Source organism: Giraffa tippelskirchi, chromosome 8, assembly GCF_054371585.1.
Source record: "Giraffa tippelskirchi isolate mGirTip1 chromosome 8, T2T-mGirTip1v1.2.pri, whole genome shotgun sequence".
Taxonomy (NCBI): Eukaryota; Metazoa; Chordata; class Mammalia; order Artiodactyla; family Giraffidae; genus Giraffa; species Giraffa tippelskirchi.
The window spans coordinates 159,004,701-159,023,837 of NC_137282.1; the positions used below are offsets into that span (position 1 = coordinate 159,004,701).

The 19,137-nt window shown below is 39.0% G+C and overlaps 1 long non-coding RNA gene across 1 annotated transcript in view; it reads right to left on the bottom strand.

Annotated features, from left to right (window-relative positions):
- Nucleotides 1-17,709: 17,709 nt before the first annotated feature.
- Nucleotides 17,710-19,137, bottom strand: part of LOC145516307 (uncharacterized) — a 56,376-nt gene continuing 54,948 nt past the window's right edge. The window contains exon 5 of the long non-coding RNA XR_014061288.1: nucleotides 17,710-18,303. This is a non-coding gene — a long non-coding RNA (uncharacterized LOC145516307). The remainder of the gene's footprint in view (nucleotides 18,304-19,137) is intronic.

The following is a 19,137-nucleotide window of genomic DNA, read 5'->3' on the forward strand; positions in this document are numbered from 1 at the left end:
AAGCATTTTAATAGTTTGCTTTGGCAGACTTGGGCTACAGTTCAATTTCAAGAATTCACCTTTGCAAGGCTTCCCAGGGGTATCCAGATCCCTTGATGTGAGCTGAGATGTGCAGGAGGAAGAGGAAATTTGGGGAAGGATGGGCCTTGGTTCCCTTCCCTTCATGTCTCACAACTAAAACTCTGTGACTTTTATTTCCTAAGGAAAACAAAATTAATTTGGAGTCTTTCAAAACTCTTGGCATGTAAAATGATGCAACAGAACCCCAATTTTGGGACTGCTGTGATTGCATTCCCTAGTTAAGCATCCTAGACATCAATACTTAATGGTATTCTCTAAGCTCAGCCAGTGAAGAAAATAGGGTTGTTATCTATCAAAGCACATTTTCGTTTCTGACAAGTAAAGAGCAGCATGGGGAATGCAGGAAGGCTGAAATGAAAGCCTAAAAGAAAACTCATATAACATCTGGTGTCCTTTATCCCCTGTTGGCCTTTCATATGATGATATGATGAGCTTGTTCTGATTTAAGACCTGATGATTTGGTTCAAAAAAACAGGAGGAGGGGGCTAGATGCAGCCTGGCTGGCAGCAAATTGGGATACAAAATCTGCTCAAATAATTGGAAACACGACAGATTTTTTTTTCCTAACTGATGCCAGTGGCATCTTAGTTTATCCATCTCTCTCTCAACTGAATTTGTAAAGTGCATTATCTTATTGGTTTTAAAGTTTCCATCTCACTTATTTGCAGGGGGAAATGTGAGCAAATCAGTCATGATGGATTGCCTAATTTTCTGGGCTGAATAAACCAGTTTTATGAGATTGTTGATTCCTAGGTTATTAGTTAACAGAAACACTGATCAATTTTTAACCTAAAAAAAAGCTTATCAAGTTATTGCATTTAAAATGTTTCATTATTGTTACCATAGTATTGATAATGAATATGCTAATTAAAGAACTGAGAAAGGATTTCATAAAAGAGTTTTTCTTTGCTTTTTAAATTTTCAGTTCAAATGCTAACATTGTCCTGAGCCACAGATGTCAGAAGATTAGTAATTACTTTACAAGAAATCATCTTTGATCAAAAAGCCAGAGGAAGGGGCAAAGAAAGATCACTTCCTACTTAGAAATACAGGTCCAATTTAATCCACTGCAAATTTCTTACTGCTTCATTTACAAGAGCCGGAAAATGAGGAGAACCAAATACTATGGAGCCATACTTTTTAAATTAAATGAATCATTTAAGGTTCATTGGACATGGAAGTACATGTGGTAATTAACAAGGAGAAGAGTTTTTATTTGTTAATTTGAACCCTTGACAAGAAATTGATCTCATCGATCCTTCAAATTTTAATGCTCCAATGAAAGCATTTTCTCAAAACATCTTTAAAAATATTAAATATATCAGATCCAATTATTCATTAAAAAACTGTATAACCAAGTGAGAATCTCAAAGAGAAAAGAATAATTGTATCATTTTTTCTCAAATTTGAAGTATAATTATAAAAACTTTTCTTTTGTTGTGTTTCTTAAAATAAAAAGTTATAATAACTATGCCATGGTGGTGTAGGAATAATGAACAGAAACCCAGCCATTCTTTTTTGACAGAAAAGATGTTCCTGAGTATGTGTGTGTGTGTGTGTGTGTGTGTGTTATTTCTTTCTTTTCTTTCTGTCAAACTTATTTCGTGGATGGGTTTCATCTTTGTGAATATACTCTTCCCAGTCAGAGTCACAAGTGAAGGAAGTAGTTCCTTTTCAAAAGGAAAGAAGGGAGTTAAAAACTTTCATGCCAGCAGACTTTACTGTGAAATGTTATCTTTTGTTAGTTCAAAGGTTCCCAAAGATATAAATTCTTCAGAACTGCCCTGAGGTGCTGGGGATGTAAATTGAATACTTTACAATTTGTAGACTGCTCCTGCAGTAATGTGTATCTCCTCTGTGAGTGAGTGTTTGGGGATTTTTCAATTACTGGAGTCTGAAAACTCAGAGATTCTTTAGGGCAGAAAAAAAGATTGTTCTCAAAGTTGAGTCACCGATGTTCAAATTAGCTGCCAAAAGCACTGTACTGATCTGTGTTCCAGATTTCGCTAAACAGGGAAAAATGGCCCATTTTTGTCAGAGGGAAAATAACCTCCTCTGACTCCATTCGTGGGTTAGTGCGGTGGGTTATGGGATAGGTTAAAAGTGAAATAAATTGTTGATAAGCACCATATACAATAGACCCACGGTATTTCTACAAGACTCAAGTGAGCTTCTTTCTGTTTTTTAGAGTGATAGCTTAAGTATGCCCTTTAGGCTGTTAACAGCTTTTTCAAAATAATGGATGACAAATGAGTCCATGGTATGTATGCATATAAAATTAGGTGTCTTTCAGAATTACACAGAATACAATCAGGTCACAATCATGGGGTGACTGAACACTATAATTTCCAAATTTCCATATGATTCTCCAAACCTTTCCTTATCCTAGTTATCTTTCTTTCATCCCCAGTTTGGTGGAATTGACTGGTGTAAGTTTCATTTTTTCCCCTTCTAGTAGAGTTGCTAAGCATTAGTGAAACACAACACTAAAAAGTCAGCAGGAAGGAAAACTCATGAAAAATGAACAAAGAAAAGCCTACCACAGATGACATTCAGCCCTTTAGACAGAAATACACTGTGAACAAGTACTATCTGACTTAGAGTAACATCTATCATGGGATTTTGAAACAGGCTAACAAGTGATACCAACTAGTCATCCTCTTTTTTTTCTGTTAAATGGAGTCTCTATTTCAATTAAAATATCTGAAAGGATTTATTATCATGCAATTTTAAATTAAAATACATGGTTCAGCATTGTTTAAAACAGCTTGTTCTTCTAAGTAGGTCAGGCTATTTTCCTTGTGTTGTCATTTCATGCGTGTTTTATATCCTCTATAAATGCAAGCTGATTTTGAAAGAAAAAAAAGCCACAAATACAGCATTCTTTCACTGTCAAAGTTAGACCTATGCTCCTGTCAGATCCTCAGGAAGACAACCATTTTGGGCAGATTGGGTTTTATTCTACCAGAGGGGAAGAGAGAGTTTTCTTAATGCTATATTAACATACAACTTCACAGAACCTTTAATTTATGGGACATTTGCTGACTTGCTTTTTTAAGAGAAAAAGGCAGAGGATTAAAATTTTTAAAGGTAAGTCTAAGATGTAATTATGGGCTTCCCTGGTGGCTCAGACAGTAAAGAATCTGCCTGCAATGCAGGAGCCCTGGGTTCAAACCTTGGGTAGGGAAGATCCCCTGGAAAAGGGCATGGCAATCCACTCCAGTGTTCTTGCCTAGACCGTCCCACGGACATCGGAGCCTGGTGGACTACAGTCCATGGGGTCGCAAAGAGTCGGACACAACTAAGTGGGCATCACTTTCACTTTTTGAAGATGTAATTATGCTTCTGTCTGAGTACTTACTCAGAAGGTGGGTTAAAACCTTTTCAATTCTAGTTAATAAACATTTATTGAGAAACGACTATCCTCTAGGCAACAAAGCTCATCAGCAGATACAGATGTAAAAATTCACCTTTGAGCATTGTAACGCTGTGAACTTTACTCTGAATTAAATATGCACAGTAGAACTAAGACAAAAATGAAGCAATGAATGCTGAGAAAATGTTTAAAATATCCAGGACTTCCCTGGTGGTCCAGTGGTTAAGAATCCCTCTGCCAATGCAGGGGACATGGGTTCGATTCCTGGTCCAGGAAGATCTCACATGCTTCAGAGCCACGAGGCCTGTGGGCCACAACTACCAAAGCCTGCACCCTAGAGCCCTTGCTCCACAGAAAGAGAAGCCACTGCAGTGAGAGGCCCAGTCACTGCAATGAAGAGGAGCCCCTGCTTGCCCCAACGAGAGAAAAGCTGCCAGCAGCAGGGAAGACCCAGAGCGGCCAAAAATAATAAATATATAGAAAAGAATAAATTTGAAAAATATCAGATCTTGAAACCTTGGGAAGATTTTCTAAGGAGGAAGGAATATTTCAGCGGAGGGTTAAGAAAGAGAAGGAAGATAAAGAAGGGCCCAGGCTACAGACCCTTTCTATCTTTATGACAGAAAGGCCTGTGTAAACAAAGGTGTAGGAAGGCAACCACGTGGGGTCTGCAGGAAACCATCACAGTTTAGTTCCTCACACAAACAAGCTGTAAAGTTGAAAGAGGTAAGGTTGCGGGAGCAAGCAAGGCCAGTTACGTTGACCATGTTTTACACATTTTTATTATCACTTCCTCAGGAGGCTTTAGTTCTGCACTTTCGTTGTAAGATTAAGGGTCCTGAGTGACTGGAGGTCATGATTCAAGATATCAACTTTCGACACTAAATTGGTGGATGTCATTGATTTATTTTTAACTAGATCAGATTGGCATTTTTCAACAATCACTTTTGCTTTTCAGGTCATTTGAACCTTTTTAAAGCAAATTTTAACAGAAGTCAGCTTGCCAGAAGACTATTTAATGAATGAGTGATAAACCAAATAATCAGTTCACCAAACAGCAATTCATCAGTTTCTCTAAGTGAGCCCTTTTGCCAAACTTTCCAAATATACTCAAGACTATGAAGATGAAGCCATCCATGAGCCTTAGCTTTCCAGAAATACAGCACTCTTACAATGAATTTTTCAAGAAAAAATGTCTTTAAAATAAGTATTTAGAAAATTGAAAAAAAGTTGCTAAACTTGCTAATTATCTTTGAACAAATTAATATTATTAAACAATAGATACATTTCTCATATTGATCAATAGTCAGGTGCATTTAACAATTAGGTCTATTGACAGAATTTGGCCCAGTATCTTGTTATAATTTACGAACTCTGGCTAGGTAGATATTTAATGATGCAAAGTTCAAAGAAGGAAATAGCAGTAACAAAAAAATAACAAAAAACATGGCAGCTGCTCTACTACAAATTGAGACTATAATCTCAGAAAATATTAACTTTTTGTGGGTTTGGAAACTTCCAGTAAAATATAACATTAGCTGGCTTTTAATTGATGAAAATTCATTCAAATCAGTTTTCATATCCTAACTCTGATCCCTTACATGCATACACCTACAGTTAATTTATCTAGTAAAGAAATAAATATGTTTACATCATTTTAAGTAACTTTGCATACAATATATAGCCACAATAAAATAGTTCATTCAATATGTCTTAGAACATCCTAATAACACAGTTCTTATGTCAAGAGCTGACAAAGTTTTCCTCCAACGAATTTTAATTTTTTAAGATCACAAAACATTTTTTGGCACGCTACAATTTGTTCTGCAACTGATAGGCCACTCTGGTTTTGTCGTAAAAACACCCTGCCATGCGATGCCAGATTGTGTTAACCCCGGGTAGAGCGGTAACAGATGTGCTGAGTGGCCGTGTTTCCTGGAAATGCCAGCATCTTTCTCCCTGCGAGTTCCCTGACGACAAAGATGACACAAGCTGCGGCGTTTCCTGGCAAGGGTCCCATTCCTTGGGTCTCTGCTCACATCCGGTCGGCCCGCGTCCCATCGCACAGTTTTCCAGGGTAACCAACAGGCCGAGGTTCACGCGAGCTCGTTAGCACAGCGAGGCGGCTTTCCATCCCCGCAGCCCTTAGAGCCCCAGCATCCTCTAAGGACCAGACCGCGAGGGAGGAGGCAGGAGGCGTGGCGGACGGGAGGCCGGCGGATTCTGATGTCCAGGCCGGGATGTCAAAGACCACATGGGCTCAAGCTCCGGCGCTGACCGCTGTCAGGGCGGGTGTTCCACCTCCTTTTCAGCTCCCCTCCACCCGCCCCCACCCCGGGCAAGGCATCGCACTTCCCAGTGTAGTCAGCAGTGGGCATTGACGGCGAAAGAGCTCATCTATCTGTGAGGAAAGAAGCCACGTTGATGGTTCCCTCGTGGACGTAATTGTGCTCATTACTGCCCATTTACATTTCATCACTCGATTGTCACAAATGCCTCATTACTGCTGAAAAGGTTTTCTGGTGAAACTCCTGGCTAACTATTCATTCCTCAGCTCCGATGTCACCAGACAGGCTGATTGGAAAGGGAGGGGGAGAGGAGGAGCTGGAGAGGGCGAAGGTGAAAGAGGTCTTCTATCAGATTTGATTAAAGGCCGTGATTTAAATCGATATTTAATAAAGTGGCTGCTACCACATAACACGGGCAATTCCCCATGCAGCCAGAGTCGTGATTAGGCGCCCCTCACTGCCTGCTACATAACTCAATCGGGTTTTGTGCATTGGTCTGGCACCTGTGTCCCTCAGCGCCCAGCCTCCAAGGTAATAGGTTTATGAGCCGATGAACAGAGTTGATAGGTTCTAAATGGATTAACTAGGTGTCTGCAGTCTGGTGATGAATACATCAGACCAAAAAAAAAAGAAAGAAAGTCTGCATAAGCAGGCAAGTGATAGGGAGTGTTGACAGACATTGTGTGTGTCCCGAGCCCCACAGGGTAAACACTGGCTCGGTGCCTGTCATTCAAGAGTTCTCTCTCTCTCTCTCTCTCTCTCAGAGTAATGGGCGAAGATATCAGGCCGGGCTGCTTAACAAGCTTGCCGGTGCCAGGACACAGAGGCCTGCTCCTGAAAAGCCTTCTACCTTCCACCAGGCTCCGCTGGATCACCAGTTATAGCCAGCGTGAGAATAGACCTCCATATCGATATGTTTTAATGTCCCAAGAATGACAAATAGATCAAAATTCCTGCTTCTGTTGTTGCTTAGTTACTCAGCCACATCTGACTCTTCCGCAACCCCATGGTCTGCAGCCCTCCAGGCTCCTCTGTCCGTGGAATTCTCCAGGCAAGAATACTGGAGTGGGTTGCCATTTCCTTCTCCAGGGAATCTTCCCAACCCAGGGATCGAACCTGGGTCTCCTGCATTGCAGGGAGCTTCTTTATCACTGAGCCACCAGGGAAGCCCCAGCTGCTGGTGGCTTAGTGGTACCCACAACAGAGTAAATGGTCTGGCTATTTTCTGAGTTAAGGAAAGAATAGGGTGAGTGGCAGGAAAATAATTTCAGTATGAGAGAGACGTACCTACCCACAGGCAACTTCATCTAGCAAATCAGTGTAGCCCTTTGAAGTCTGCCAGGAGTCAGTTTGAATCCTGACCTGACCTCGTACTGCTTGTGTGACCTACAATAATTAATTTCTTAGAGTGTCCTCAACTATACAATAGAATATCATTCTAACAGGTTTCCAGTACAATTATATAATGTGTGTAATGTTCTTGCACAGCACATGATACTTTACCAGTATTTAATAAGTATTGGGCACTGTTATTTGTAACTAATTCATTATGTAGACTTAGAGGCATGAATATGAAGCTCTGGAAAGTTGGAGTATTGGGCATAGGGTTAGCATGTTGGTAGCCATGAAAACTCAAGAGAGTAGATGAGATTACCTCAGGAGAAGGCAGAAGTTAAAGCCAGAAGAGTGATAAAACTAGAGAACCTTGAAGATGGTTAACAGTTAAATAGCAGCAAAGGAAGTAGGGTCCACAAAAAAGGCCAACAAGTATGGTCAGAGTCAGGACTGCCAGAAGGTACTAGTATTCTAGCTGCCAAGGAAATGGGGTATTAGCTGTTCATCAATTCCCAGGCTTTCTGATATCATCTCAGAGCAGGATTGTCACATATGGTGGTACAGGTTGTACACTGCACAACTGTAGGGGGGAGTGTTCTATGTGAGTGGGGCCCTCAGAGTGATACAGCCCACATCCGGTATGGCTGCAGTCGGGACCACTAAGTGCGCTAGAGGATTTAGTGACTTCTTTCCACTTTTCAAAGCAGAGTTATTTGCTCAGATGTCCACTCGATCTTGAATATATTTTTATTCTTCCCAGAAATCCCTTTGCCTTGGGATCTGATAGCAATTTATACTATTCTTTGAAAGTTTTGTGGACATCTACCAAAACTCACTGTGATTAAGTTTCCCTTTGTTGTTTGCAAAGTCTCTTGGGAAAATAAAATCACTGTTTCAGCATACATTCTTTGCAAATTTGTCTTGATCTTACTTTGAGAGCTTCTTGAACACAAAGGTGATTTCTTAATATAAGTAACCTCCATAACTGGCACATCAAGATTCAGTATTTGTTGAATAAAGAAATGGGTGAACAGGGTAGCCGATACCCACCTCTAGATATGACTCAGTTACATCTTCCAATAGTCAAAAATCTCAATAAAATGTTATTTCTGAGCAATTTACTCTGTTATTTATCCTATAAAATCAGAAAAGCTCCCCTATATAAAATATGCTAACCACTAATATGCATGTAAGACTGAAGCAAAGAGAAGGTTTACAAAAAGCATTAATAACCTTGTGACCTTGCCTCTGTAGAGGCTAAATCAATGTCAGAAGACTTCTCTCCTGGATTCGGAGACAAAGCCTGGGATTTCTTTGATGGATTTAGAGAAAAGCCCCTTAGATGAAATAGCTTAAATGATTATGTCTATGGCCTCGAGTCCTCACCACTGGACAGGAATCCTCGAAGTCAATTAGCACAGTAATACATGATCTCTAATGTGGCTTTCCAAGTGCGGAAATCTACCAGAAATCAACCTGTTGATATCCCCTTTTCACACTTAGATAATTTAATATCATTCTTGGTGCCACAGTCTTAAAAAGTGAATAGGGCTAATATCAAAGTCTAGACATCTCAAAGGAAATGGTGTCAATTATCCATTTACCATAAATTGGTTAGGCTGATGATTTTGAAATTACCAACTCCTTGGAAATGGATCTGGGGATTCTCATTTCTTCTTGACATATTCCTCTCTACAGACCCATTTCCTTTTTTTCAGTCCCTCTTCGTGGTCTGCCCAGATTACTATAATAGGCTCTGAATTGTCTCATGTCCTCTGTTTTACTCCTTCCAGCCCATTCTCTACATTGCAGATAGCATATTCTTTATAAGATGCCAATATTACCACATATTCCTTGCCTTCAAGATAAAACACGAATTTCTTCTTCCAGCTTATAAGGCCTTTCAGTTCCTTAGGCATGCTGGCTCTTGACTCTTTGTCTTCCTTCGTATGAGTTCCTCTCCTGGGAATAGCCTCCTTGCCCCCATCACCTCCCAGCAGAATTAGGTGGCCCGGTTGACAGTTCCCACAATGTATTTCCATGCACTTACTTGTATGATCATGGTTCATCAGTCACACTGTAATTATTTGTTAATGACTTCTCACCTCTCCTATTAAAAGTCTTTTATGAGTGAGGTTCTTCAGATCAGGAACCAAATATATTCACCTTTGCATGCCAGCAATCCAGTATAACATCAAACATACAATGATTACTCTGTAAATGTGTTTAATCTTTGAGATTCAATGAGTAAATAATTTTTGATATTATTTTAGTTCTCTGCTGAACTTCCAACTATTGGCACTTTCCCACTAAGGATGTATTTTAAATTCTTGCACTGCTCTTCTCCTATTCAATTCTGGAGAGATGTTATTACAAAGCTGCCAAGAAGCTATGCATATAGCTGCCCAAAATATACATCTCTACAAAAAAAAGAATTTATGTTTTAATTTTTGTCTTCTAATGTCCAAACATGCCTTCAGTCCAGCTGGTATCAACGATTAAATATGACTAAATATAAATGCAATATGCTATATACATGTGCTTAGTCGCTCAGTTGTGTCCAACTCTTTGCAACTTCATGGACTGTAGCCACCAAGCTCCTCTGCCCAAGGAATTCTCCTGGCAAGAATAGTGGAGTGGGTTGCCATTTCCTCCTCCAGAGGATCTTCCCCACCCAAGGGATCAAACCCACATCTCTTGCATGCGCTGCATTGGCAGGTGGATTCTTCACCACTGGCACCACCTAGGAAGTATAAATGTAAAATATTGTTATTTTGTCACCACTTTTGTCAAACATTACCCTTCCTCACTTTTTAACGCTTCACGACTTTTAGGAAAATATAGCACTTACCACTTTGAACACAGAAATGTTAATGTAAGAAGAGTGGAAAATTGAAAACTACCTGCCTGTACCACAACTTGCCCAGGAAGTAGACCCAGAAACAATCGTCCCCTTCTGATAACTGTCTCCGTTTCCTCCTGAATGATGCACCTGTAGGTTTTACACCTTTAGGGAAGACACGCAGCTGCAGAGTCAGCATCGTGGCTCAGTTTCCTTTGGTGGCTTCTGCCACATTTGTAAGCAACATGTCTGCACTGCTGGGCTGTAAACGCACAGGAAAGGCAACTGTACGGACGCTTGCCAGCACCATGCAACTGCCCTCCTGTGAGCAGAGTTGAAAGTCATAGTCAAGATGTACAGGGAAATTACGCCAGATTTATTTACAGAAAGCGTTTATGTTGAACTAGCAGTTTCCTAGTGTGTCAGCAATTTTCTATTGCATTTATTTGTTACTATAGTACTTGGAAAGAGTGCAATCCTATTAAACCTGTACAATACATTACACAAAATTGTAATCATTTTCTATTTTATAAAAAAAAAACAACTGTGAAATTTATACAATTGTGGAACCCTAATAGATTTTCAAGGCAAAAATGTATAGTTGTGGGCAAGCTAGTTCCAAATGCACTTTTCAGGTCTTTTCTTATCTCACTTCCAATGTTTTCTCTTTAGCTAATGCGAACAATAACCTACCTATGAGACTTAACTTCATGAATCAAAATGAAAAGAAAGAATTTTTTTTTTTCTTCAGAACATTGGCTCAGCTTGTATTTTCCATGAACCAACAACCTGAAAGCTTATTATCTTAATAAGCTATTGGCATTTTCAGTGTTATGTTTTATATAATGGTATTATATTAAAACGAGATTAAGGTTTAAATGAAATCATTCCTTGATATTAAATTGTTACTAGTTTCTACCGGCCAGTTCCTGCCTGTTCTTGCCATGTTCTGGAGAAGATCCTGACCAACTTGACTCTGATCAATTGAAGAAAGTCCATACAGTGAGCAGGGTGTCCAATTAGTGTTACTACCTCAAAACGTATCAGGTATACGCACTATGGCAAGCCCAGTTTCCTACATGTCAACAAAACTACAAAATACTCTGCTGAGTCCCAGTAATTTGCCACAACCTACATAGGGCAGGGCTTCTAGCTGATTTTCTGTATAAGACAAAAAGTGAACCCTGTGTTAACTACTGAATTTACCTAATATCTATCAATGGTGGTGGTTTAGTCACTCAGTCATGTCCGACACTTTGTGATCCCATGGACTGTAGTCCGCCTGGCTCCCCATTCATAAGATTTTCTGGGCAAGAGTACTGGAGTGGGTTGCCATTTCCTTCTCCAGAGGATCTTCCCGACCAAAGGATCAAACCCGGGTCTCCTGCACTGCAGGCAAATTCTTTACTGACAAAGCAGGGAAGCCCTATACTTGCTCATACATTGCACAAATGTAGCCCAAATGTAAGATATTAATAACAGAAGAAACTAGAGATGGGATGAAAGGGTATATGGGGACTCTGTACTTTCAACTCATTTTTCTGTAAACCTTAATCTGCTCAGAAAATAGCTTCTTCTTTTAATTGCAAAATTAATAATTTCAGGGACTAGAGACCATATATCCATTTTGGCCTTTTCCTTCACACAAAGTACAACTCTAGACCCTAGAAATGGCACAAATACTACTCAGAAAGGAATTCTGGAAGGTCAGCTGGGTTGGAACCCCAGAGTTGGAGGAAGAGCCCAGCAGCAAGGCATTTCTGCCCCCCCACCCAGCAGAGAAAGGGCACCCAGGATGTCATTTCCCTTTTCATTCCTCCTCTAGATAAAATGCGAGTTCCTCTGATGATGTTAGATAAACCCTATGTCCCCACCAGCAAAGAAGACTGATCGGAAGTCCTGCCAGAAACAAATGACTGGGAGAGATATTCCCTATTCTGTCAAGCTTGTGTGCCTGTGTACTAAATCACTTCAGTCCTGTCCAACTCTGTGCAACCTTATGGACTGTAGCCCACCCGGCTCCTCTGTCCATGGAATTCTCCAGGCAAGAATACTGGAGTGGATTGCCATTTCCTCTCCAAGGGATCTTCCCCATCCAGGGATCAAACCCTCATCTCTTACATCTCCGGCATTGTCAGGCAGGTTTTATACCACTGGCGCCACCTGAGAAGTCCTCTGTCAAGCTTAAGATTCCTTAAGATTCCTTAAGCTGGGCATAGATGGCAGAAAAGACTCAGCTAGAGCAGGAAGAGCAGGAAGACTCAGCCAGAGCAGGGCCTTGTGCAGGAAGCCTCCTTGTCCCGGGGACTCAAGCTCTCCTCCTCAGAGTAGCTGGGAGGCACCTATAAGGAGATGCATGTGCCCCTTTCCTACAGAGAAATACCCAGCTGCCTAGGGGAAATCCTTTTCAGATAGCCTCATCAGAGACCAGCAGGAATCCTAACCGCACCAGATAAACCAAACAGGTCCAATAACATCACAGAGGCTGGAAAAGGTGAACTGCCACTAGAAACAGCCTACAAAAGTAGGGCAAGATCCACATAGTAAACCCAAGCAGGATGACTGCCTCATGAAATCAAATATTTGAGTAGGACCTAGAATCTCCAAAAAAAAAAAAAAAAAAAAAGCAGCTGTCAAAGAACCAAGAAAATCACAAATTGAGTGACATAAGTCAATCAACTGATATCAATCCTGACCAATCAGATGCTGGAACAAGCAACTTGAGAGCAACTGGCATAAAAAATGCTTCAACAATCAATTACACATTGTCTTGAAACAACGGAAAAAATAGAAAGACTCAGTAAAGAAGTAGAAATTATAAAAAAAAAAATTATAAAAATATAACTATAAAAAACTATAGAACTGAAAAATACAAAAAGTAGGAAAAACAAAAAACCCTCCCTAGATGGTCTCAGCAGTAGAATGGACTCGATGAGGATAGAATCAGTGAATTTAAGTACAGATTAATGGAGTTCACCCAATTTAAACAATAGAAATAAAATAGACTGGAGGAAAAAAAAAGCAAGAACAGAACCTCAGGAACCCATGGGACGACAGTGAGAGATCCAACATTTGTATTGGCAGTCCCAGAAGGAGTGAAGAAAAAAGGAAGCTGAAAGAGTATTTGAAGAAATAATGACTGAAAACATTCCAAATTTGGCAAAAGACACAACATTCAGATCCAAGAAACTGAGCAAACTATAAACAAATTAAACCCAAAGAAATCTACACAAAGGCACATTTGTAATTAAAGTTTTGAAGACTAAAGATGGAAAAAAAAAATGTCTTGAAAGCAGCCAGAGAAAAATGATTCATTACCTCTGTGTAATCTATCAGATTTCTCATCTGCAACTGTGGAGGCCAGAAGGAAGAAGCAGAGTATTTTTTCTTCAAATGTTGGGAAAAAAAAAAACAACATGTCAACTATGAATTCTATATCTGGGGAAACTATTGTTTAAAAATAAAGAGGAAATGAGACAAAAGGGATTTGTCTCTGAGAAACTTACCCTTAAAAATTGGCTTAAGTAGGTTCTTCAAACAGAAAGGAATGGGAAGGGAAAACTCTTGACACACTGGGAAGGGAGAAGCATTGAATATTGAAACAAAAATGTTAACACCACCAGATTTCTAGAACATTGGTATTTAGACAAGGGGAGCATAAAATGTAACTAAGTAGAAGTGAGGTTTTCACATTTTACACGCCAAATAATAATTAGCACTAGCCAGACTGACCTTATTTAGTTCTATTTCTTATTCTTTAATGAATTGTCATGCAAAGCAAAGGTGCGTGAACATCTGTTTTCCCTATTACATATATTTTTTAAACACTTAGTCTGGAATGTTAAACCTCATACGGAAGAAATAACATATTAGTATTGACGGTATTTGCAAACATGTATGCTATGAATCATGTGTTAACATAATTGTTTCCACACACACATACCTACAACCCACAACAAGAATTATTCAAACAATTTAAGGGAAACTTACCATGAACCTTTGAACTCATCTTTTAAGCAAGCTTTTTTTTGACTAGTTGGTAACTATATCATAAGAAATCATTAAATTTGTAGTTTTCTTTGCATGTTTATTCATGCTAATAGCTTCTTTACATTTTAAGAATCTCTAAACTCTCCTTATGTAATTATGACTTTAAAATGTTTATAATTATGGTGAAAGCGCTATGAAGGTAAAAAAAACGCACAAGATTGTTTACTTGCCAAAATTAAAAATATTTGTCCCAGATTCTGAAAGTTAGAAATTTCAGGTAATGAAAGACTATGAGGAAAAGGAAATCAGAGAGAGGGGTCTATTTTATCAAAATGCAGAAGGCCTGGAACTTATACGTCCATCTCACATAACTCTTCCACTCACCTTCCCCTTATGTTACTAGAAAAACAAGGAAAGGCCTTTGGGTCACCAATAAGATCAGTTTTTAAAAAAGAAAATTAGAGCATGCTAACCAATAACATATGAAGGTGCACAGCAGGAGCATTCTCTGATGGAATTTGAGCCAGGGACCCTGTGGGTCCAAAATATCAGTTTTACCAAAATACATATTGTCTTTCTAAAGTTATAGGGAATAGGACTTCATTAAGATTTGTAATATCCAATAAACAAATCAGGAGCAGGTTTCTAAATATGAAATTATTTAATAACACAAAATGGACATAGCCATTTTAAAGTTACAATAATACCACGTTTAAATTTTGATTAGATTACTGAGAGTTCAGCATGAAGGTGTGCTTTTGCTTTGTGTTTCTATTTCTCCTCTTCACTATGACCAGGGCAGAGTCATGAATAAAGAAAAGGCCAAGAGAAAACCAACTCTTTCCTTTGGATAATAATGACAGTTAATCTGGTCACATTTTAACCCTATTGACCTAATTGGTGGAATAATATTTATTTTTTCCAAATATATTTACACACACCATTTTTAAAGTGAACAGTGCAGTCAAGTGAAAGTGTTAGTCACTCAGTTGTGCCCAATTCTTTGTGACCCCATGGACTATAGCCTGCCAGTCAAGTACCTAACATAATTTAGTTTTCCTCCCAGTCCCAAACTAGTATTAGAAAAGTCGCTGCAGCAAAGTTTCCTCACATCAGTGCTTTCTTTCCACTTTTTGTATTTATCAGAAAATACTTATTTTTTCTTAATTCTTTGGGACAAAAACGTTACATGAGCCAAAAGAAAGAGAGAGATACAGTCAGGAAATCTAAAAAGTACCCCAAGAAGCATAGATAATGGGAGGAATGTTATATTATAACATTTTTGACATCACAAGAGGTAGAGAAGCGATCAGTTGCTCAGAGATGCTTGGGAGGTCTCCAAAGTCTCAGGCGGTTTTCAGCTTTCTCATCATTTTGCCTTGTGCATGCCATCCTCATGCTCACAACATGGCTGCTCTACCTCCACACATCACAGCTGCATTCCAGAAAGGAAGCAGAAATGGTACTGGTGAAAAGGGTGTGTGTGTGTGTGTGTGTGTGTGTTGATTCTGCTTCTTTTGCAAGGGAAAAAAAAAAAGCTTTCCAGAAAATCTACAGAGTTGAACTCTACTCATTTAATTTGCATCTTATTGCGTAGAAGTGAGTCACATGATTATCACAAGAGGCAATCAAAGTATTTCTAACAGAATAAAGTCAAAGTTCTGTAGCTAATGGAGGAAAGAAGAGTGGACATGGAAAGGCAAACTTCAGCATTCATTTCCAGGGTGAGCACATGTTTTAAGTACTGAACTTTACAAAAGTGAATGCTCTTCTAAACCCAGCACATGCCTGTCCAGTCTTATAGTCATTTGAATTTAAAGTCTAAGCTCAAGGCAGAGGCTTAAAGATAATGAGACTAACATGGAAGGAGAGTCTGAATGTCTTAAAAAATTGTTCGGGCCTTAAAAATATATCTGTACACAATGAAATGTAGGAAAATTTACCTGTATGTAGTTTGGGGTGACATTGTGGGGGTAGGTTTTTGAAATTTTAAATCTCCACCTTTTAAGCAATAATATAAATAAGAATAATATAAAATATTAATCTTAGTGTATTTCAATATTTATTTTTATACCTAATGTCTTTTTTCTAAGTCACAGTGTGTTTTCAGTAATATCTCTTACTAATTTATTTTCCTTATACTGGTATACTGGTTCAAAAAATATCTGAAATCTGCATTTTTTTTTATATTTCAATGATTATTTTTTTAAATGCCTTTAGATGAGCAGTAAGAAATCTTAGTATTATTTATTAAAGCACAGAGTAAAACTTGTAACATATTAACAAATACTGATTCCTGATATAAAATTCAGCATCTTTTTGTCTTCTGAAAATTTACTCTGATTGTAGGAATTATGTATCAATAAAATTATCACCTTACATTTTCCCCAACCTCTATAGTGACTGGTTTTAAAAAGCATCACATAGCTTAAAATATATTCATTTATGTGAAGGATGTTGATATGAGGCATATTTATACATTTTCGTATTTTAAACTTGATACCATCTTAAATAGTGAATTTAAATATCTTGAATATACATTTTATTTCAATCATCTCGATTGCTGAATTCAAGTGATGATAACATAAACATATTATAATCTTAGAAAAGCTATATTTAGGAAATGATCTTCTGTTTTGTTCCTCAAAAATTAGTTTATTCTGACTTTCAACAAGCTGTAGAAACTTAGCATCAAGCCAAAGACTCATCATCATTGACCTAGAAAATGCATCTAGTGAGTTCAGTTGGTTGTTATATAATCATTGATTAGATCACTATAGAATGTTTTGCCTTCTCCCTACTACCAAATGATTTCCAAGCACTAATATGCATGCTGACAGGATAATATTTAACACAAAGAAGTAACTTAAAGACCACTTTTTCCCTAGCCCTCTCATTCTTCAGATGAAAATCTGAAAGGTTAAATTTCAAAAGATTCTTTATCAAACAAGGTTTTACTTGGTTTGGGAAAAGCCAAAACTTCTACTCTCCAAGCTTTTCTCTATATTCTTTGTTGTTGTTGTTCAGTCACTAAGTCATGTCCGACTTTGCGACCCCATGGACTGCAGCACGCCAGGCTTCCCCGTCCTTCACTATTTCCTGGAGCTTGCGCAAACTCATGTCCAATTCTACCTCCTTATTAGCCACAAGAGTGTCTCAGAACCGGGGAGTTAAGAGAATCATTGGAGCCATCTGTTTCAGAGGTTCTCAACAAAAATTAGGTAAACTGGAGGCCTCAAAATCAAGTATGGACAATAGTAGACATTCTGGGGGGTTGGCAGGACTGACCCTGGCTGTGCCCTGCATAGTCCAGGGCCTGGCTCACCTGCCGCTCATCTCAGAGCCCTGGGGGCACTGGGCCGCCCTGTCCTGCCCATTAGATCTCCCTAGCCACTTGTGCACATGGCGGTGTCAGAGACTCAAGAGAGACCAAGCCCAGCTGTGCAAACACGTTTCACCCCTTTGCGTGTGCTGTGTTCACTAAGAGTCTTAGGGCTAGAGCATCTCATGGCTGACGCCAGACTTGGAAATAGATGTGCATGTCAAATTGATATTTGAAAAAATAGGTTTAAGAAGGGGTAAAATATGGAGGCCAATTTTTTAGCTTACTGAAAATTATATATTTAAAGTACATTGTAAATAAAAATTTCACAGAAAAAAATAATTCTAATGTACCTTCTATAAGAACACAATGAAATGACAAACCTCATACACCAGGATAATACATTTGCTTATTTTTAAAAACACCATGGGCTTCCCTGGTGGCTCGGCAGTAAAGAATCCGCAGTTTGATCCCTGGGTTGGGAAGATCACTGAAGGAGGAAATGGTCGCCCACTCCAGTATTCTTGCCTGGAGAATCCCATGGACAGAGAAGATTGGCGGACTACAGCCCATGGGGTCGCAAAAGAGCTGGACATGACTGAGCAACTAAACAACAACAAAAACACTACTGTTTTGCCATGAGAATCATATTTAATATATCCTGTGACTTAGTTGTCAGGAAATGCAAAGTTTTAAAATAAATGTTTAACAGCTTTTTTTACAAAAGTTTATTTTTTTGTATACTTCTTTCCTTTAATGTGATTTTGAATTTGCATTTTTAATCATATAATTTTATCTCTTTTATTTTACAAGTGTTGGTTCAAACCATGTAACAAAGTAGGCAGATTATATTCTGTAAATAAAGAATGCACTGCAATATGATATTATGACTCGTAAGGCCACGTCCTGAGTTTCTTACTGTCATTAGATTCCTAGTGGAATAACTAGAAGTGAGGGCTTCTATAGGAATTCAATTCAATTGATATAACAGCACTATAATCAAACATCATTGTACTTACATAATTCACATCCCCTTTGATCCAAACGTCGACCGCTAAGACATGTTTTTCTGGAATCAAGAATTGACATTTGCATTTTAGATTTTCATCTGGTTGATGGGGAGTCAAAGTCAAACTTCTCATAAAGCATCTGCAAAACTCTTCTGTAATATTGAGCTATGTTACAGGAGAAAACGTAGACACGCTAAGGCCAAGTGATTTACTCTCCATTCAACTAATCAATAGCGGGGTGAGGAGGAGACCAGAGTCAAGCACTCACTTGGCAAGTGAGCCTCATTAAACAGTGTGGACTTACGTGTATCTGACACTCAGCCCGGAGTATCGAAATTGGACCACCGTCTCTCACAGGTGGAAATGTGTGTACAAGGTCTGTTAAACATGATATATTCCTAACGTACTGCAATTACTGAAACACCTGTGGCATAGAACATACTCTGTTCTTGAGGGGAAATGTGTAGCTCATTCAAACAGTGGGCCTCACATTTCAGTGCCTTTACCTGCGGTTATATGATCTAGTGATTCCACGCTGGGGTAAGTCCCAAGAACTATTTCTTAATTATAATGACTCTGGGTGTGACTGTGTTGATTTGTGGGCTGTATTTTTCTTAGAATTTTTGCTCATGTCGGTAGCCTCTTATGAAAAAAATGTGTTTCCACCGCGTGTTTGACAGCTCTGGGAAAGCCATCCGCCTAAGTTATCAATGGGTGGAAAATACTCCCACACTGAAACAGGGCTCAGCATCCACTTAGGATCTGGAAATTCTCCCACTTAAGTCCTTGACTTTCAGAACACGCCGCAGGCACATGCTGCCCAACAGGTGGGAATCGGCTTGACCGAGGAGTTGCAGTTCTCTTTCCATGACACACTCAGCCTCGGGGACGCC